At 39.8% G+C, this 22,686-nt stretch overlaps 1 protein-coding gene across 6 annotated transcripts in view; it reads left to right on the forward strand.

Annotated features, from left to right (window-relative positions):
- The window catches only part of NEMP2 (nuclear envelope integral membrane protein 2), a 299,056-nt gene that overhangs the window by 113,246 nt on the left and 163,124 nt on the right, over nucleotides 1-22,686 (forward strand). For all 6 annotated transcript variants that reach the window (XM_045512007.2, XM_045512009.2, XM_045512008.2 and 3 more), the window contains one exon: nucleotides 18,015-18,136. The gene's annotated coding sequence lies outside the window, so the exon portion shown is untranslated. The remainder of the gene's footprint in view (nucleotides 1-18,014; nucleotides 18,137-22,686) is intronic.

Consider the following 22,686-nt stretch of genomic DNA (forward strand, 5'->3'; position numbering starts at 1 on the left):
GTGTAGGCTTTTACAAATCAGTGAAATTCCAAGTAGAACTAGACTCAAGTAAACTTTTGAAACCCTCAGCAAGCAAAACCATGTGGTTCTTCCTGGCCTTGAATAGCACAATGTGTGTGCCCCAAGTGGATGTTACTGTATGGTAGATACTGATCCCCTAGTGGAGTGGAGTGTGACAGTGTGCCCCAAGGTCCCTGTAGGTGGCAAGCAGAATAATGTCCTTTATTTTCACTCTGTCAAGATACAAGAATTGCAGTCAAGGAGGTGCTTTTCCTCCTGGCATCTCCTTCAGCAGGCCACTTAGAGCACACCAACACAGGCTCAACGTGAATGAAGAGGCTATGGTCCTGCTGGGGAAGTTTGTGCTCTGGGTGCCCAAATTGCAGAACGGATGTGATTGGGGAGCTTAAATGGGAGCTTCTGACCTGTGTAGCTCCTGATTCAGCATTAGCCCTAAATCTCTATTTTCATATTTATTCAATGTTCCCATCCATTTGCAGCCAGTGTGTGTTTTTAGGGACATCTAAGCTAGCTGCAGGGTAACTACACTACAATGAATGCATTATAGGAACACATTAAGTGGATTTGAAAATTTTTGATAGAATTCAAAACCATTCGTATTATCACAAGAAATGTCAACATTATATTTGTCAAGGAAGAAAAAGAAGAGCTATTAGTCTTTAAATATGTTTTCAACAGCAGTGAATTTTTGAATTGCTATTTTTAAAAGTTTTTACTCTTTCTATCACCCATTTGTGAAGTTTCACATTAATAGTAACTATCAAGAATGAGAAGAGCTCTTCATTGAAAAGCACTGGTAAGAATTACATGCAGCCATTTCAAACATAAATCACAACATAAAATAAGTCATGTTTATGGAAACAGGCTCAAGTTTATCATTAAAATGTCAAAATATTTTATTTGGAAATTTCAGATGAATTCAAGATCTAATATCTTCTCTTATACTTTGTATTGTACTTCTTTCTTAGAATTATAACATAAATAAAATGTGCTAGGTGGTTTTACCAAGTCCCACATAGAGGTACCCAAATCTCCTCCAGTTTATCCCAATTTCAATATATGCTATGACCTAAAAAATCTCCCCAGTTTTATACTTATAAACTGCTCTGTGTTGCTTGGGTCTGGAGGTCTGGAAATTACATTTCTCAGACTCCTTGCCAGTGGCTTCCTGTTAGTACCTGCCAATGGCAGGCACTGGGAAAGATCAGAAGGTTGGAGGAAGGAAGAAGTGTTCTACTTCTAAATTCAACAGCAGCTACCCTAGCAGCAGAGGGGCAGGTCAGCGACAGACTCCATCAGCCAGGCAGCAGCAGAGTCTCTTTGCTGATTACAGCCCTAGCTGTGGAGGGACAACTGTGACAATTCCAGTCCCTGAGGTGGCAGCATCCATAGCTGCCCAGTGACAGAAATTGGCTCATGTGGGCCAACCTAGAAGGATCAAGAGCTTTCAAGTCTCTGTGTATCACTCCTTCCTCCTTTTGCAGCCCTTCCAATACTTTGTCTTAAATCCCTCATATTTGAAATACCTACCGTGATTTCTGCTTTCCTGACTGAATCTAGATTAGTATATTGAATTTTATGTGAAGAGGAATCTATTCTGAAAGGCCCTGACAGCCCCTGGGAAAGGAGACAATGCAGGTTGGGTTCAGTCTAGGTCCATGAGGAGTGTTTGAAAATGTGTCACTCCAGGTTGTCCTGTCTTTTCCTAAAGCATGGAGAGAGGGCACAGAGGATAGACAGTGGACAAAGAAAAAAAGGTAGTAGCAGTAAATGGCTTACAGATCTACTGAGTGGTCCCTTAAAACCCACTGGCAAGTCCTGATTATCTGACTGAGGCTCCTCCTTCAAAATTTACCTCGGCGTTAAAAATCATTCCTGTATCACTGATCCCTCTTAGTTGAAATCTCATCTCTTAGTTACAATCTACACGTCTCTTTGATGTTTTCTTACTTGGTATCATTAGCAGCATTGCATCCTGTTAGAAAATTACCACCTGTAAAGAGTATGTTTAACTCATTTATCTAGTGAGCCTGAATTACAAATATCAAATACTATTATTTCCCTAGAATTAGGAAAAAACTTATAAATCTTGTTATGTCCCTTCTCTTGCCTCACCAGCTATTGAAAAAATGAGGTGCTTTCTTCATTCCTTATTTGATCTAAAATCAACAGAATAAAAGATCTTAAAATAGACACTAAAACTCTAGTGAGATATAAAAATCACTTCCTTTTTAGACTCTTTCTGTATCAGCTGACTAGTTGCATTCCAAGATATGTGTAGCATTTCCAGAAATGTCAACTACTGGAGAAAATAGTGAGTTATATTTCACTCTTAAATTCTTCAAATACTTGCAGAAAAGGCAAATACACATATATTAATTACCTGCACAACTCAATGCACATTTGCTTATGTGCAAGCAAGCTCTGCTATGCAAAAATGCCACAACACAGCAGACTCAAACTGCAGCCTCATGCTCTGCGTCTGCTTCATAATGCCCCGGAGTGACTGTTAGAGGGTATCAGGGCTTTTCTCCCCTTTGTCTTTACCTCTACCTCCCCTGGAGCCATACAAGTAGCATCCAAGGCAAAGGCTTACACCTGGAGAACCTGGGTAGGCGCATAGAATATGCTAGCATGTCTGAGAAGAAGAAAGCAATTAGTTATATATATATCCTTTCTGCCCCATTTATTTTGACTTTCATTGAAATAAAATTTCCCCAGGGAGAAGTGCATTTTGCTTTAAACCCCAAACTGTCCTTTCCTAGTAGTGGGCTGATGGTTGCATATGAAGCATTATACTCAGAGCCAGCATATGAACCTCAGCTCATCTTTGACCTGTTGTGTGGGGTGTGGGGGATGTGTGTGAAACGGCAATTAATGACGCTCAGCTTGCCTTTCTGGAGTCATTGCGGTATCTGTATGTGTTTAATGACTTTCGATGTAGTGAGTTCCAGTAAGGCTTATTTGCAGAAGAAGGGAGACAATTTGTAAATAGAAAGGTCTCAGTTGATTGTCATCTTTTTTTTTTTTTAATTACAACTTCAGATTTTATTGGAGGTTTTTCTAGTTGATTGAAATCTTAATGTAATCATATCAAAATTATGTGGGGAAAGTATTCCAGAATACTAGCCCAAAGATTTATTGTACAAGAGCAATTTTCTGTCTTCCTGGGCTTTCTCTGATCTTATTTAATCCAAAATTATATAAATGTTCTTTTGCAATATGCTTTCTTTCTTAGTCTTATATCGTATCATATTCTTAAGTTTATGCTTGATGCTAAAATGCATGTGGCCACATTTCCTGAAAACCTTTCTATAGTTATTTTTATGCCACCATCCACCACCCCCTTTATGTATTTCTTGTACTCCTGTTTTTCTGCTTGGATTGCTCAAGAGTCTGTTGTGACAGCAGGAGAAAGCCAAGGACTTGATATACTTAAGGTCACTGCCACTTAAAGTTCTGCATAATAAGTTGAATCTGTCATCACTAGTGGAAAAATATTTTGCCTCAACCTGCCCGCAGCCCAGCCCAGAATTTGAAATATCTTTCTAATCATATAGGATCGCAGAAGGTGTGGTTTGAACACACAACCATCCAATAATAACAACAAAAGTTAGGGCCTATCTGAATATGCTGTTTTCTTTAATAAAAATATGACTGATTCCCTCTGGAGAATCTCTGGCTGAAGGGGCAGCTAAACTACCAGGACCTTGTACTGCTCATGAAATTCACCTTTCCCTTGAGAAAGATGACCTGTTTGCACTCTGGTCACAAATGAAGTTAATATTTCCTAGCTTTGCTCATAGCACAACTGAAAAAGTCTTTTGATTAGAGGCAGGGAGATCACAAAGGGGAAATGAAGCACATAGTCCTGAGAGCAGGAAGCAGGATTCTCGAGAAAGGAGCGTACACACCTCAGTGTAAGAGGATTCACTGGGGCCTGGGATGAAAATATTAAGATGTTCTCCATCTATTTTTCATCGCATCCTTTGAACGTTTATGTGTATGTTCTATGATGTACAGAAAATGTCAGTGTAATGTACATGTAATATATACATAAGTAGTATAGGTTTAAAGATACATGTTCAAATTTGTTTTGGGGTACATAATCTAGAACTTTGGAGATCACTGGTCCAGAGCACACAGCTTATAAACTATGGATAATTTTCTCTCCCATAAGGAATAAAAACTCTTGCTCAAGAATTTCCTCTTGCTCTTGTATAGCCAAATCTATTGATCTAGGTCAAAGTAGAAAGGACGGGAAGCCTTATTATTTTCAGAGACACACATCAAAGGGAGGTAAGAGATGCAGTAATCTATTTTTGCTGTAGAAGAGCAGAGGATGAAACTTCAGTTCTGCTTTGAGGAGACAGATTGGGAAGGCTTTACGGAGAAGGATTCTCAAAAGAAATTTGGCATTGAAAATGGTAATAGAATCTTGATAAAAGAAGATGGGTGAGGGACCTTTTGAGAGAGAATTAGTAGCATAGACCAAGGGAAAAGGAGGCCAAAATACAAGACTGTTTCAGTGAGCAGTGTGAGGTTCCATACAGCTAAAAGGTATAGTACAATGAGTGGGAGAGAATCAGACAGGCATAGTGGCTGAGGCCAGTTCATGGAGGCCTTGAATGCCTTGCTAAGAAGTTTAACATTATTCTGAAATCAATGAGGCAAAAACTGAAATTGTTCTGGTTTTAAAGCTAGAAAGCCACTTATTCCAAGATTTACATTAGGAAGAAGAACATGGCAGCACTGTATCGGTGTGGCTGGGAAGAGAACAATTTGGGGACTGACGCATTGTCCAGATGGAAAGTATGGTGGCCTAAAGTACAACAGTGATGGTGGTGAGAACGTAGAGCACACGTTCAGGAGACGTTATAGAGATATATTTAGAAGCAACTGTCAGCCAACTGGACGGGAGAATTTTGATTCTGAAATGATAAGATTAGGAGACTGGAAGAATGATGGTACCACTGACTGAAATCAAGCTTCAAGGAAAAATAGGCCCTGGGTTAGCAGTGAGGAGGGGAGTGACTCAGGTCTGGTTTTCTGAGATGATGGAGATTTGCATGCAGGAAGTTTGTTAGGGAGTTTGGTGATTTGCTTAGAGAACTAACAAGACTCGGCATACAGCTGTACTCACAGATATAATTAATCACAGTAAAAGGATGTAAAGGAAAATTAACAAAGGGATGAAGCCTGGGGGAGATCACGTGTAAGCTTGCAAGAGTCTTCTCCCAGTGGAGTTACCCGGGACTTGTGAGGCAACACACATACAATGTTCCCTTCCGGGGAAGCTCCTTAGAGACTCAGTGCCCAGGGTTTCTGTTGGTGACTGGCCACATAGGTGCTCTTGGCCTAGCACATACCAAACCTCCAGACTCCCAGAAGGAAAACAGATTTTTAGCATAAACCACATTGTTCTTACAAACAGTTTGGGCAGAATGAGCTGCTCTTGTCAGTTCTGGGAATGGTATAAATCCTACTGAAACCCAAGTTCCCAGATACCAGTCAAGGGCCAAACTTGTAAGTAAGTGTTTTGAAGGATAGCCATCTCAGACTGCTATGCCAGCTCTTTTCTGCACAGGTGGAGCATCACCTACGTGGAAGAAAGGGAAGCAGGACTGGGCAGAGGTAAAAGTTAAACCATCGACAGTTGCCTCATCAAAGCCCTCAGCCAATCTGACAGAAAGCTCTGAAGCTGGATGGCCCTTCAGATCTGTCCTAAATTGAGCCCTGGGGCCAGATTTTCCTCTCCCAATATTGATCAGCCATTGTAAGCTCCCTTCAGCTGAGAGCAATCCTAAGGGAAGGAAGGAAGGAAAGAAGGAAAGTATTGAGCCCTCCATAGGCAACCTCCGAGAAAGCTGGGTCAGTGAGTGTTCTGTCCTGTGTAGCCAGCACCCCTCAGCATCCACCTCAGAGGGCAGATGAACTGAGTGCTATTGGTTGTATAAATGGCACTATTCCTTCTTTTCTAATGGGATCCAAACGCTTTGAAGGTGTTGGAATTCTAATAGCAGAAATTTGAGTACCCAGGGGTCTAAATTCAAGCAATAACAAGTAATAATGGGTATATAAGACAAGCTATAAGGGCATGTAGAACAGAATGTTTCTAAAGCATCTTGGCACCAGAGGCCCCCAGGACAGCCTTGACTTTTCTCCAGAGAATTGTGTGGGGAGCTTTACTGATCAGGTGCCCACGTATGCCTAAATCCTGTTACCAACACCATTAGCCACTTAGAGGCATTCTGCATTAGAATGCTTTGCCCAGGACAAAGGAATCTGCCCTACTGGCAGACAGGGGTGGCATCCCATACTTTGAATGAGTAAGAAAGAGCCCCATTTCCAAGTAATTACACTTACAATGATAATCGGACATCATTTTGCTTGACATCTTGGTTTACACATCTCTTTTACAAATATTAGGTCTTCTGATTTTTTTTAAAACTTCAGCAGGCAGTGTTAAAATTCTTATAATTGAGGAAATTGAGGCCCAGGGGTTACAGGATGAGCCCAGTGTTCTGCTGCCAGTAAGTAACAGATGAGGGCCTGAGATCTGATGAATGTGATCTCTAACATTCTTTCCACTACCCCACATGTCTCCTCTGCACTATCGTCAGATCCCTGTCCTGGAAGACAGAACCAGGATCCTGAATGTGCTTTAAGGAAACTGGAAGAAATCTTTTTAATTAAAAAAAAAAATTAACACTAAAAAATTTCAACTCTGTTTTATTTGGGACCAAATTGCAAGATTCATTAGCAAATAAGAGACTAATAGACATAAACTTAATGAACAAGGAGATCGTGGAGATCTGCAAAGAGCAATTCCTGCTTTGGGAATTCAAATATTCTGCTGTATGAGAGATTCTGTTGGTTTTGGAAATACTGTGAATCATTTCCTGGAAGAGCAAAATAATGGAAGCTTTTCATTCTAAAGTTTCCAAGAAATGTTGTCTAAAGGCAGGAAACATTTGGGAACACCGGGCCCTGTGTAGAGGCCTTTGCTGTGCCCTGGTCACGATTGGACTCTTCCTCTTAAACCCTAAACAAACGCTTGAGAAGCGCCTGTGTACCAGCTGGGGCTTCTTCCGAGCAGCCATGTGGTTAAGGGAGAAGATTCTTTTCTCTTCGTTCTCACAGGTTACATTTGTCAGGAATGCATTATTTGGTTGGTCAGTGAGCATTATCAGGACTGGGAGATTCAATTTTCAAAATGTTAGTAAGGGTCTTTTTACAAGGGAATTTCCAGTGAAGTCAGCACATTTGTTGTCTTCCTCATCGATAACCCCACAAGAAACCCAGAAGCGCAAGATTCGTGTTTACATCTGTGAGATTTAAGTGAAGTAGATGCTTGTCAGCACCGGTAAATCAGAAAGCAGTCAGCATTTCCATTGTAAACCTCTCATGCTCCCCCTCAGTCTTCAGACCTTTGTAAGTCAACCATAAAAATTCACCACAAGTTGAAACTTGAAACCATTTTTTTTTTAGAATGGGAACTTTTTTTTTTCTCACATGATAGAGTGGACATCAGTGTGACCTTTCCCAGCGAGTAGCAGGGAAGGAGAGTGGCTATGAAATGTACAGCACAAGTAACTGTTCTGTATCCAAGATGAAAATTGAGTAGGGATTGTGTTCCATAGGGACCACCTTTTTGAGTTTCATTCAGAAGATACAGAAAATTATGGGGATGCTATAGATCCCAGAACAATCTTTTTCCCAGGAGCTCTGGAGCTGTAGAGAAGCAGGTAGCAGTTGACAAAGACTGCCCCTGATTTAGTTGTCAAAGACAGTCTCCAATTTCTGTCACATTGCTTTGATCGTAATATCCAGGCAGTGTATTTGTGAAAGCTGAGTAAAATAGCAACTTTTAATTAGGCAACCAGCTTTTGTATAATGCATTTTACAAATTCATTCATTTAGAGAAAAGCCTGGTACTTAATAGAATCATAGAGTTGTAAGGAATCTACTTGGCCTAAAAATGTTGGGACGTTCATTGAACCCTAATGACCTTCACCACCTGTTTATTTCAGCCAACACGCCCAGTGTGACCCTATGCATTGTCTCATCATCTGGAAGTGCTCCACCTCAGAAATTTTAGATTCCAAATCTTCTCTCAGAAAACAACCTTCAAATATTTCTGCTGTCCCATAGCTGTTTTTTTTTTTTTTTTAAACCATCTGGTTCATGGTCTTCCATGAGATCTGCTGCCTTACCAACATTCCCTGCCTTGGCCCCTCTGTCTGGAATGTCAGCCTCCTCTGCCACCCCCATAGTGCTCCATCCTTGTAATTTCTACACATCATTTAAGAAACAGTCTTGGAGACACATCTTCTGAGAAGCCTCTTCTGACCATCCCTCCATTCCACTCTTCTTCCGTTATGCTGTCCTGTGCCCCCATAACAATTTGTGCATATCTGCATCAATAAATCAGTCTATAAGCGTTTATTTCAACTTCCTCACTAGACTAGTGTACTCACCTTTGGAGTGAGTACAAGGTCGTGGTTAGAGTTAGACAACTGTTGTCACACCCTAGCTCTGCTGCTTATTGGCTGTTAAGAGCTTAAGCAACTCATTTAACTTCGAAGCCTTAGTTTCCTCATCTATAAAACTGGGTTACTAATAGAGATTGTATATAAAGCACTTAGCACAATGCTTGTATACAGTAATGCAAAATAAATACATGTTGAATAAATAAATGTCACAGGAACACCCTTAGAAAATTCCCTAAAAGGAAAATATTTATTCTTTAAACATTCATAGTGACAAGGAGCTTGTTCCATTGCTGAGTAACTGATTATCGTGCAATTCAGACTATATGGCTTGACTCACACTAGTTTTATTGATATAAATTGGCCTCTCACACCAATGTCCCCTGATATAGTTAAGAATTCTGAGCCTCTCTCAGGGTCCCCTGTCATGTGTTTTAGCAACTAATCCCTCAAGAACCCCCATTTTGGCCACTGCCTGTGATGTAATCAGCTATTGTGAGATAGCCACTCTTGGGCGAAGCTCTTCTCAGCTAGTGCCCATGGCTGGCTGCTGCCACCACCACTGTGGCCTCAGGACAGGAGTCACGACCCTCCTCTGTGTAGCTTTGCCCCAAGTATAGTTGTGGGCCTTTCTCCTTAATTCTCCTCAGGACATCAGAAGTCAAAATATGCAAGATGTTGATCAAATCTTAGGAAGGTTCAGGGACAATGAATGGAAAAAGGGACACAGAGAATAAGTTGATTCCCAAGCACAGGCTCAGTCCCCTCCAGGAGGAAGCACGGCATTCCTGGTGGCCCACGTGCCCCAGGGAGCATCTCAGGGCTTCAGGAGGTGCCCTTCCTGGGAGATCTACACAGACTGACTCCACGTCCCAGAGTTCTAATTTCCTGCCCCACTGCTGACCTCTTTTGAGGACAGCTGGCAGTGAGCAGTTCCGGTCTTTCAGGGGAAACCCCACCCGCATAATCACACAGTGATTCATCGCCAGTGCATTTCCCCAAAGCCGTATCATTCAGTCTTGTCTGTTGCCACTTTGCTGTTAATGAAAATAGTAGCTACCACATCTGATTTATCAAACAATCCTAGTTCACAGGAGGGTCAAACATGAAATGATTTTATTTTTCTACAATCCTTGCCTTCAACTCTGCAACGTTCAAATCTCTTTGTTGTGCCCCTGAGAACATCTCAGGCAGATCTCTAGAGTTCCCATCACTTTCAGGAATGAAAAGCCTAATCCAGTCTAATATGATTTAAAACTTCAATCTTGCTTCAATACAATGACGATGTCCCCTCTCCCAGCCCTGGCCAGCCCCCCAACCAGAGAGACTTACAGTGAGTGTAGAGGGGCTTACCTACTCTGGGGCACTCCTCCTGTCTGTGTGGAGACAAGGGAAAGGGACAGGAGAGATAAGTGTTTCATACCTGCCTGGGGTGTTGAAGGCCTCTCCGGCCAGTGCTGGCTGGCTGTTGGCTCCCTCTCTGTGGCAGACACCCAAATCTGGCTCCCTTGTTGGTGCTTATGTGAATTTTCCAGAGGCTCCATAGAAGACCTCCCACTTTGCCATCTTCACCATCTGCTCCTATCCTTGGTGATTCACCTCACTGTTTCTTGTTACCAGGGTCCACTTTCCTGGCAACCAGTTCTCTTGGGTGGTATACTAGTGAGACAGCCTTGCCTCAAGCCTGGCAGCCTTCCACAGCATCCCTTTGATCCACAATAAAATCCCATATTCATCACCAAATGCTAAATATTGGGCATGGAAGCTGCAGCATTCTACCCCTTCTCTCTGGTCCATGTTCTCCTTCCAGTTCTCCATTCCACTTATCAAACTGGATAGAGGTAGACCAGCCTCTCTGTGGTATAAGCAGACACCCAGTTGAATGAGGAAGGAGCAGGAAAAGCATCTCATCACAAAGCAGCCCCCCATGGATGCAGATGAGTTCCTGGAATTCTCTCCTCCTGACTCCTGTCTGCTTGTTTTCAACTGGAAACAGGTGGAGAATATGAAGGCTGAGGAAGCAAACAAGTTCAGTTACTTCTTGATGAGCCCTGAAAGGAATGTCTGATCCCTGGTCATTTATTATTTATTGTTTGGTCCTTGATACTTTGCTATCAGTTTAGGATTCCAGTTGTTAATTCCAGTACAACAGGAAAACTTCCCATGAACATTCTGTGTTGCCACCTAACACTGGACATTGTATTAAGGCCTTTGTATGTATGACCTCATGTAAGCCTCAAAACCCTATATTATTACCTGTATTTTATTGGTAAGGAAATAGTAACTCAGAGAGTTGAAGTACGTTTTTCAAGATCACACAGCTAATAGTGGTAGATCCAGGACTTAGACCCAGTGCATCAGACTCTAAAACCCTGGTTCTTTTTCCTTTAGGCCAGTGACCCACAGTCTCCTGGGTCAATTTTAAATTAAAATAGCTGGGCTTACTCCCAGTTGATAATGATTTAATTTGTCTGAGGAGGCCCCCAGGTAGAGATAAGGTTGTAATCTCCCCAAGTGTATCTAAGATGCACCCAGCATGGAGAGCTACCGCTTTAGGTGAAGTTCAGCTTCTTAGCCTTGTCCCACCCCCAGCTGTGCTGCACTGATGATGCTTATCTATCCTGCAGGCTTGTCTGCTCTTATAGATCACCAGCAGTGGACCGCAAGCATTTTCTGTTTCAACCCCCTCTTGAACTGCCTACTAATTTCCAGTTCCCCACTAATTCTTAAGGCATTTGTGATTGGCTTACTCTGAGTCTGTGGCATAATCAAGTTCTTTCTGACTCAGTTCACCAGCTTTGTTCACTCCCTCAGACTCTCTCTGGCGATCCATTCAGGCAACTCTTCCGCCTGCCTCTACCTCTCTGAAAGGGTCTCCCTGAATGTCCTCGTTAGTAATAAGACTAATATGCCTAAAGCCCAGGAAGGCCAGTTGGTAGTATTCACACCTCCATCCTTCCACCCCACAGTCGTTCTAGAGGGTACTAGTCAAACAGGCAACAAATTCCCCTGAGCCAAGACATGGCCTTGGAATTCTCCTCTGTGCATTGCTCCAGGTAGCCGCTATTAACCAACTGGAACTGACATTGAAAATAAAACCCACCAGCCTTAAACTCACAGTGAAAATGGCTGTAATAATATACAGTGAAGGAAGATGAGGGGTATCATTCCTAATAGCTCAGATCCTATTTGCACACCTTCCTTATAAGGGAGCCCTCAATACAGGGAGATAACATGCCTCGTGATAACTCATGTTCACATGTGATGCAACTAGTGACTGCTTTCCACCAGCCAGGTCGTTCACTAACCTTATAATAACACTGACCCTCATTTTACTTGATTGAACTTTTTGGACTTGGACTAGAGCATAATAGTGGGGTTTTACTCTGCATTAAACTATCATTTGCCTATTGTTTTTGTCTGAAAGTTTGTGTCTCCCACCAAATTCATACATTGAAGTCCTAAGACCCAAGCGATGGTACTTGGAGACGGGATCTTTTTTTTTTTTTTTAACATTTTTTTATTGAGTTATAGTCATTTTACAATGTTGTGTCAAATTCCAGTGTAGAGCACAATTTTTCAGTTATACATGAACATACATATACTCATTGTCACATTTTTTTTTTTTGCTGTGAGCTACCACAAGATCTTGTGTATATTTCCCTGTGCTATACAGTATAATCTTGTTTATCTATTCTACATTTTGAAATCCCAGCCTGTCCCTTCCCACCCCCTGCCCCCTTGGCAACCACAAGTTTGCATTCTATGTCTATGAGTCTGTTTCTATTTTGTATTTGTTTTTTTGTCTTTTTTGTTTTGTTTTGTTTTGTTTTAGATTCCACATATGAGCAATTTCATATGGTATTTTCCTTTCTCTTTCTGGCTTACTTCACTTACAATGACATTCTCCAGGGACATCCATGTTGCTGCAAAAGCATTGTGTTGTCATTTTTTATGGCTGAGTAGTATTCCATTGTATAAATATACCACATCTTCTTTATCCAGTCATCTGTTGATGGACATTTAGGCTGTTACCATGTCTTGGCTATTGTAAATAGTGCTGCTATGAACATTGGGGTGCAGGTGTCTTTTTGAATTAGGGTTCCTTCTGGATATATGCCCAGGAGTGGGATAACTGGGTCATATGTTAAGTCTATTCCTAGTCTTTTGAGGAATCTCCATACTGTTTTCCACAGTGGCTGCACCAAACTGCATTCCCACCAGCAGTGAAGGAGGGTTCCCTGGAGATGGGATCTTTGCAAGGTAATTAGGTTTAGATGACGTTATGAGGGTGGGGTCTCCATGATGAGATTAGTGCCCTTAAAAGAAAAGAAAGACAGAGCTCGCTTTCTCTCTCTCTCTGTGCACATGCACACAGAAAGGCCATGTGAGCACACATAGAGATGGCAGAGGTCTGTAATCTAGGCTGTCACCACAGAATCTGCGGGCACCTGATCTTGGACTTCCAGCTTCCAGCACTGTAAGACATAAATGACTATTGTTTAAGCAATTCAGCCTGTAGCATTTTGTTACAGCTGGCCAAACTAAGATATTTCTGCCCACTTTCACAATACCTAAGAATGGGATAAGGCCCCCAAATAGAATGTAACACATCAAGGGCCAAAGGAAGGCTTTATCCATTCTTTTTGTTCTTTTTCTTTCTACTCATCTCTTTCTAGTTTTCTTTTCTTTAACAGAAGAGTCAAGATTAAATTCCCAATTCTTGTATATTAAGGTTAAGAGGTGAAAAGGGACATTCTATAGTCACAGTATATTCAGCTTTAAAAACTATGCATAAGAAAAAAACTATAAAATTTAAAGTTCACATCAACATGTGAGCAGTTGCCTTTTTAGGCTGATGGAGTTAGAATTGATTTCTTTCATCTTTAGTTTCTATATTTTAAAAATATAATGTGGGCCTATTGTTTTATAATGAAAAAATTGATGATTCTTATTTTGAAGTGTCAGAGGATTAAATTAATAAAATTAGTATTATCTTTTAAAAGAAGACAAATTAAGTTACTTTTTTTCTAGATGTTCTCTCTTTATAGGGTTTTAGATAAAATACTCTCTGTGTGATACTGAGACAACAGGAATACTGAATTTCAATTTACAAGTAATGATTAGTTTACTAAGGTTTTATTTTGAGGATCCTGAAGACTCTGCTGAAGAGATTAAAAAAGAAGTAAGGCAAAATATTTTAAAAAATAACATAAGTTGAAGAAACAACTATTTCTCCCATAATCTTTTCTTGACTTCGCAGTAAGTCAGATCTATTTTAAATCCTTGCTCAGCCAATATTTGCTATATGTCACCACCGGCAGGTTATGCCTACTCTAGACTTCCATGTCTTCATTTTTAATGTAATCTCTATTTTACAAGCCTATTGGACTTGGTGGAAATAAATATATATAAAAGCACCAAACTGTCTCATATAAAAACATGCCTGAATATAGTTCATTACAGTAGAGATTCTGAGATCAAAATCTAATGTTCTAATTTTCTAGCACAGTTCACTGATTGAAAATCCTTTTAGCATGAATCCTATAGAGCTGTGTGCTGTACTTCCTCATTAAATATTTAAGCCATTAGAGCTGTATTGATACATTTCTCAAAGGAATATATAATAATTTAGGTTGCAAAAACACATCATTGAAGGAAATGGCATTTACACATGAAGTTGGCAAAAATATTTTTTCTGAGAATCCTAACTTCAGTTTAATTAAATCTTTAGTGAAGACTAACTTCTCTTTAGCACCAGATGAAACAAACAAGGAGGCTCTTCCCCATTCTGACTCCACCTCTGAAATGCCCTGGAGGAACTCCTTGCCCAGTATTGGCAATTCCTGCCCAAGCTCTCAGTGGCCCCCAACATTCCCTTTGCTCATAATATCTTATATTTCATATAGTAGTTTCTCTCTGGTTGTTATTATTTTTCTAAAGGTACATTAGAGGATAGTTGGAACCAGATGATCTCTAGGTTTGATAATTTCTAAGACTTGATAATTTCTTGAGAAAGCGTGGTTGATTGAATAGCTGGAGAGATGGTCAGGTCTCAACTAAACTGGATTGTAAGTCATCGAGGGTGTTTTCCTAGAGACACTTCTTGTCATTTTCTGTATTTTTGAAATGAATAGTATTAAATTTAAAGCAAAGAAATGTAAATGGAAATATTCTGCCCTAGTACAAAAATTATACTCCTATGGAAATCTTACGTTATCAAAATTTTTGTTATAAACTTAACTGTTTCCAAGGGAAACAGATGGGATTAGCATCTAGAGGGTCTCTTATATACAGTTCATGTCATTTTCTTTATTACGAGCAAAACATAAAACTGCTGTGAGATAAAAGAAAGCAGTGTTCAATGAGCAGCCCGCCACACAGAGCGGCGAGGTACTCCTAGCCTGTGTGGGCCACAGCATTTTCATTCTTATTTTGGTGCTAATTCTTGATTGTAATTGTTATAAAACCAAAGAAATCTGTGTTATGCAAAACACGTGCCCTAATTAGTTAATGTCTTTCAAGCAATTCATGTGAAGAAAACTTGCTCCGAGGAAGTGTCTATACTTAATACCCGTGAATGGCGGTGTTGTCCACCTCATTCCAATCTTTTTAAAAGGACTGAAGCTCCTCAGAATTCCTGATCTTGACACTTTGCCCTATATTGGTTCCATAAATTCACCCCCAGTCTCCTGTCAGGCCGCCAGATTGGCATCCCATTTTGAATTCAGCATGTCAGAAGGCCCTCCAGGACGTAGTGCTCAGGTACTATCACCTGGTCTTAACCATCCTAGCCACAGATAAGAAGAAACACTCTTGTCCCTGAGCACTGGCCATAGTGTATGAAACCTGCTGGCCTTTGCCCACTTCTCACCTCCTAGGGAAAGGATGACCAGTAAGTAAGGAACACACGCAAACATTCTCAATTCTTTTTTAGCCTATTCTGTGGATACTCATTGATATGGATGAGCAGAGGAGGTTGTCCCCCTGGGAGGTTTAATATAATCTAGTTTGGAAGAAAAGGTTTGCACTAGACTAGGTTTTCTTCCCATCTGGTGATTCTATAACCTATTCTTATCAGTGTTCCCAACTACAGAACAAAGTTATTTTGGGCAAGGATTTGTAGTTTACAGCTCAATTCCTTCAGTGTGAACAAGCAGTGCTATTTATAGTTATCTCGTTTTATTGCTTTAATTTATGTATCTGAAAGAAACTGCTCTAATTGTGCACAATTATCAGGACGGAAATGTGCTCTCATGCACCTCAGGAGATTTATTTGTGGGCCTATGGTTTTAAACAGCCCATTTATTCCCCAGTGGGTAGAAAATCAATTTTATGGAGCTTCAAACATACATAATAATCATCATGAATAGTAAAGTTAAATATTAAAGTGGTATTAGCACATTATATATTTGCCGTAATGGTTTTTCTTTTCAATCTATAAATAATTACCTATGTTTCTTCCGTGCATGTACTTCCAAGGGTGTTTCTAGTGTAATACAATACAAAGAGGGACTTTGACCCTCTCTCTGGATTACTAGGAGTAATCAAGACTGGCTTATGGCTCTGATGGGAGATACAAGTCCTCAAGCAACAGAGAATACCTGCTAAGGCATAAGAAATGGTAGAACTGAATTTCTGCTGGCTACAGATGACCTTAAGGAAGCATGATATATCCAAGAAAAGCTCACAGCTCTATCAAGTATTTAGTATGTATCTTTCCAGTCTAGCCTTCTCATTGACATAGAGTTATATTTTTCAACCAGAAGTTGAGTGAGAATATTCATCTTCTGAAAAACTGGAAATGCACTTTTGTTGCTTATAGGATAAAATTAGAAATCCCTAGCTGGCTTATTTACCCATATTGTTCCCCCCTAAACACCATATACTCTAACACTTTAGGCCTTGATTATGTAATTTCATCTGACCCTAGTGCATTGTCTGCCTATCAAAACCCTGTCTCATATTGAAGGATATTAAATGATACCACTTCCAAGAAACCTTTTCTGATCAAAATCAACCCTCTCCAGTTAAAATCAACACCACTCCATCCTCATTTGCAACCTAGGAAAGTATCTATTTCATATTGTGTATCATGACTAGTTGCTGACATACTTGTATTGCTCATTAACTTCTACACCCCTGGAATTCAGATTGTCCCATTTATCTGTGTATATACCACAAATTCCACATGTATCTCCTACATGTAAGCTGTGAAGGAGAAGTTATGTAATTGCTGTATGATCACAATACTGGGAGGTGGGATAAACTAGAATATCCCCATCACTGTCCCAAACTTATCAAGGGGAAATTTGGAATCTAAAGAATTGATCAAGGCCTGAGCCACCTCTCGTGGACAGTTGGTGTGATGGCTCAAGTCTTCAGGCTAGGTCCAGTAGAGAAACAACTGTTTCTTGGCACACACAAACACACACACACACACTCTCTCACACAAAAGTGGGCTCCAATTTTTTGAAAAGGGTAAGAAAAAAGGCATGGTAACAGGAGAAATATTCTTTCTTCAGTGTGAGTTTGGACTGCTGTCTTAGACAAAAAGTAATGCTTGCATTGGTGAGGTGTGATTACTTGCTAGGTAACCAATGGGAAAATCCATTGCAGTTGTCATGGTTAGGAGACTGAACTTGGATTACAACAGCCACTTCCACTCTCATTCAAGGATCTGGAGCCTGTCCCTTCCCTCCAGAGCTGACTGAATCAGCATCAGTGCCCTAAGGGATACCTTGTCAAGGCCTGAGGACCCCAAGTTTTCAAGATCCAAAAAGATTGCTCTGGACATAGCTTCCTCTTCCTCATTGGAAGTGATTTCCCCAGAGAGTGGATGGGGCCCTTAATGAGGCGTAGAAAACACAGAAGGGTGGACCTACAGAAGGCATCTCCCCTTTAAAGTCCATGCTGGGAAGGGCCATTCCTTGGATGGGACAAGGGAATGTCTTGGGTGTAGCCTTAACTAATGTTTCTTTCACACTGCCCTACTACCCTGAGATCTGACACACCCATGGGAAACAACAACATGCTTCACATGCTTGGACTAAGGCTCTGTTTGTTGGTCAGGTAGAGACTGGCAGGCCAAGGGGTCAGGCAGAGACAGAGCTAGAGGGAACTTAGCCCCCAAGTAGATTACTGGAAGTGGTCATACTTGGTTAATGGCAGTGATAAGGAGACCCATGTCTACAGAAACAGAGAACATGATAAGACATAGAGATGGACTCCCAGATAATGTATCCATTGTTAGCAAAGAAATCCTAAAAACCAACAAAAGTGGCCTCATTATTCTGGTGATGAGTGATAAGGATTCTGATATGGGGAAATTTCCTTTGGACTCTCATAGTTAGGGGCTTAGGATGAATGAGTAGCGATTTGGAGTACCATAGGTGGACACTTTGCTAAAATAAAACATTTGCATAGGGAAAGAAGGCAAAAAATATATGTGGAGTCCATATTGAAGAGAGCATTAAAGACTATCTGATCTCCCTTTTCCAGCTGGTGAATGCCAGGATGCTGCTTCCCAGCTGAATCAAATTTGTCAGAGGACATCGTTGGCTATACTGTATGGAGCTGGATCCTAGAAGCACCTTTTGGGAAGAAACTCAATCCAAAGCCAAGTAGGTATCCAAACTCTCTTATCACTCTAAAGTGGCAGGGCAATAAGAAACCTGATGATGGGCTCCGGACTGGAGGCTTGAAGTGCCAGGTAGGGGGTCCTCTGAGTCAAAGCACATCCTTTTCTTTTTCTAGTGAGCCAGGGGCACTGGTATCTGGATAGGGGGACAACTCTTAATGGACTGACTTGGCCCAAAAAATGCTTGCCTAGGGTATGTGGATTTTATTCTATTAGCAGCAGACAATCATGGAAATCCTAGTGATGTGTTTTGCTTTTATTTATCAAGGCAATGAATGAGAAAAGTACTGTTGAGGGAAATTATTCTGGAAACAATATACAGAATGAATTGAAGGATAGAAAAAATAGAGGTTGAAATTGCATGAGATGATAAGGCACTGAACTAAAAGATGACAATGCGACTGCAAAGAAATGGATATATGTGTGAGGAGATACAAATGAAGAATCGACAGATTTGATATCTGATTGAGTATGAAGAATAGAGAAGGATAAGTTTCAAATCCAAGTGAAGAGAAGAATATTGGCACTGATCAAGAGTGAGAGTATTTGGCCTTTCTATTGTCTCCCCTTCAAGTTTTCCCTGAGCATATTTTGGTGGAAATAGCTCATTTTATGGAAGTTGATAAGCTACAAATATTTGTTTCAGGTAATTTGAGCAGGAAAAGAGAAAGAATGAACCTTTTTCCTAAACTACAAAACTCTTCCAGCTAGATAGGAAGATAATATAAACAGAGTCCAACAAAGATAACGTAGATTCAAGATAATGTTCTTCAACTATGTTCTACATGTGTTTAGTAGGGGTGGGGATAAACTAATATTTTTATTAACCAAAGTTATATATCATTTTATGTTTAAAAGAATTGATTTATTACATAATCTGAATGTAGCATAATATCTTCACATTTCATAGTTTTACCATCATACATTGCCAATAATATCAGTTGAATTTTATTTTGCTGAAGCCATTGGAATTTACTTCATTTGAAAAAGGACACCATTCCAGTTTCAATCAGCTTTCAGTTATAGAATCTTAAAAGTAATTATCTGACCCAGAAGACATCCAGCACGGACTGTTCTATTTGAATTTTCCTACCGTAAGCAGATCTTGTGGTAGCTCACAGAGAAAATAAAATGTATTCTGCACAGAAAATTTTTTACAGAAACAAGAGAAAGGCATATTCATTTCGGGATTTACTCCTGTAGTTGAAAATCAAGACTGAAAAAATTGGGTCAAAAGACACCATTTTTCTATAGTTTTTTTGTTTGTTTGGAGTCCCTTTCTCTTCAGTTTTCTTTTGCAGTTTTTTAAAATAGGAAACTTCTTGGGAGTCCTGTTAAGGTTTCAAAATTTAGACAGTAAAACAAAACAGTCAGGTGATCAGCTGATTCCCATGTTTGGTATCCAACTTAAAACTGCCCAGTGCAACATGCATTTTTGTGTTGCAAGATACTCACCAGAGATTGTTGTTTGGTATTTCTACTCAAGAACACCAAAGGAGTAGGGAGGGCATAGCTCAATAGTAAAATGCATGCCTAACATGCATGAGGTCCTGGGTTCAATCCCCAGTACCTCCATTATAAATAAGTAAATAAATAAACAAACCTAATTACCTTTGCCCCCAATAACAACAACAAAAATAAGATTACAAAAAACAAAACACCAAAGGAGCAAGACAACTTACATTTAACCTGTTATGCAAGAAATTACTGAATTAACCAGCATGATATTCCCAATTAGTTCCTATGTAGTCCACGTGAATTCCTATAGACTGGAATCCTGAGACGGTCAACCAGCTAGTTACCTTTTAAACCAGCTCTCAGTTTAAAGTAATTTCTGTTGTGGGAAGTCATGTCGGATTCAATCATTAAACAGTTAATTGTTTGTTTCAGAGAACATTGTTAAGAAATCACTTGAAACTGTGGCCATTTGGTACCTATGAGGCCATCAGTCACCAGCTGTGCTGAAGGTATAGCTTTTTTTCCTGTTTTGCAACAACGTGGTTAGTTTTACGTGGATGATACCAATGTCTTCTCCCTGTTCCTAAAACAACACAGCTATAATTCAATGAATCTTTTAATTTGTGATATTAGGGAATCCATAAAATGCAGAGACCAAGAAACTTCCTTTGGAAAACAACATTCTGGTGTATTAGTTTTCCAGGGCTGCCATAACAAAGTACCACAGACTCGGTGGCTTAAAAAATAGAAAATTAATTTTCTCACAATTCTAGAGGTTATTAGTCCAAGATCAAAGTGTAAGCAGGGTTGCTTCCTTCTGGGGGCTGTGAAGAAAGGATCTCTTCCTTGCCTTGTAGATGGCCCTTTTTACCCTGTGTCTTCAAATTGTCTTGCCTCTGTATGTGTCTGTGTCTAAATTTCCTTTTCTTATGACGGTAATAGTTATATTCAATTAGGGCCCATCCATAAGACCTCGTTTTAATTTAATTACCTCTTTAAAGACCCTATCTTCATATATGCTTTTATTCTGAAGTACTCAGATTGAGTGGGGGTGGTTAAAACTTCAACATATGAATTTTTAGGGGAACACAATTCACCCCTTAACATATGGAGATAAGGTTTTATGGATCTTAAGGGTATTTTGCTCCTGTTTAAGTCACTGTAGACATTGGCTGTCAGGCAAAGTGAGTCCCAAATGTGTCCTTGGACCACACTAGTACTGCCAGACATGCACCCTGGGCTTGCTTTCTTCTTCTTTTACTTCAGCTCCAACTTCTAAAATAAAATAAAATAAAGTAAAGTAAAATAAAGGTTCATTTTGGGAATTGGGCAGGTGAGCTCAACATCCTACACTCATTCACTAGAAGGGTTTCCTTAGATTCTTCCGTCTATGTGTGTGTGTGTATCACCACTTGTGATAAATTCTACCTCATTAGAACTCTGGTGCCCCATCTTCTGTCAAACAAACATAAAATGGACATCTTGTGAGAGAATGAAGTGCATTTCAAAAGCTACTTTTACTAAGTTGAAAACAGCAAATTACAAAGAATGAGGTTAGTCTAATTTCCTTAACTCAGAAGTTTTTTTTTTTTATAAAAGTTAATTACCTTATCCTTTATCTCAAGAATAGTGGATTGTAGGATACTAAAATTTTAATTTTTATTGCTTTTAATTCCCAATTCCAGTGCTTTTTGAGTTTGGGCATCCTGTCTTCTCAGCCAGGATGTGGTTAGGCACGTATTTCTTCTTAGGTTTTATTCTGTATACATTTACCTTCTTTGGTGGTAGAAGCAAAGAGCAGACATATCAAGTTTACTTTCATGGAATTAAAGTCATTAAAATTCATCATTTCTGTGAGATCAGGGAGAATATATTTTGGCTGAACTACAGCTATTAGAGTGTTCTAATCATAACTCAAAGCTTCCCTTAGCATGAGGAAAACAACTACATCCTAGAGGATAAAACATATTTCAAATCTTTAAAATACATTTATTTTCATTGGTGAATTTTTACTATTTTCTTCTAACCATTCTCTTCATTCTTGATTTTGACTATTTTTGAAGATATAAAAACTGCAGATAAGCAGTGATAAAATAAACGAAGTGTTTTAAAACAAAGAAACACAAGGTTATTATAAACAGCCAGATGTTTTTGATGGTGGCCTGGCATCATGGATCAGGAACATTATTTTACAGTTAATAGGTCATTTTACTAAAATGCATGGGAAAACAAAGAAAACAGACAAACAAACAAACAAGTCCAAATGTTTTCTTTTTCACAAATCTATTCTATCATGAAGTTGGGTGTTCCTGGTCAGTTGTTATGGGATTCTACTTCAGGCTTTTGAGATGCAGATTGTGACAGGGCTGGGCTGAGGAGCTTAAGGGATCCAAGTACACTGAATTCTGGCTTGCATAGTGAGCTGGCATGTGTCAGACAGCTCTAAGTAAATTTGTCTAATCTTCTGTGATGAAGGAGGGATGTGGTGTTATCCAGGAATAGGCCACCCTTAGATTTCAATAAAATATGCCTTATATCAAGTCCATTATTAATTTTCATACTCTGTTTACTTTTATCAATATGTTGTGTTTTACTTTAGCAAATTGCATTGAACAGTCATATCAATTCTTTTTTCCCAATGACACTGTTTGTTAGCAGTCTCTTAAAAGTTGACAGTGACCTACTTAATGATCAAAGGCAACAGCCTGTTCTCATCCTAGTTGACCCTTGTCTAATTTGACGTTTCTGAAGAACTTCCAGGATGTAGTCTCTCTATTCTCCTCTCTAACTGCCCTTTCTTTCCTATCTCTGGAGGCTCTTGTCATTCCACCTGCTCCATATGAGTTAATATTTCCCAGGCCTCTGTCTTTAACTTTCTTCAATTTTTATCCTCTTTCATTCACTCCCATGGTTTCAACCACCATTTATGAGACATCAGTAACTCCCAAATCTACAACCCCAGTCTTGACCTGAGTTCCAGGCTTTCCTGATCTCCAGACTTTTGTTTCCAAGGAAATCCTAAATAGCTCCACTAAGATAAACTGACAGCCTCTCAAACGCAACACGTCAAACAGA

The sequence above is a fragment of the Camelus bactrianus genome, chromosome 5 (assembly GCF_048773025.1).
Source record: "Camelus bactrianus isolate YW-2024 breed Bactrian camel chromosome 5, ASM4877302v1, whole genome shotgun sequence".
NCBI lineage: Eukaryota > Metazoa > Chordata > Mammalia > Artiodactyla > Camelidae > Camelus > Camelus bactrianus.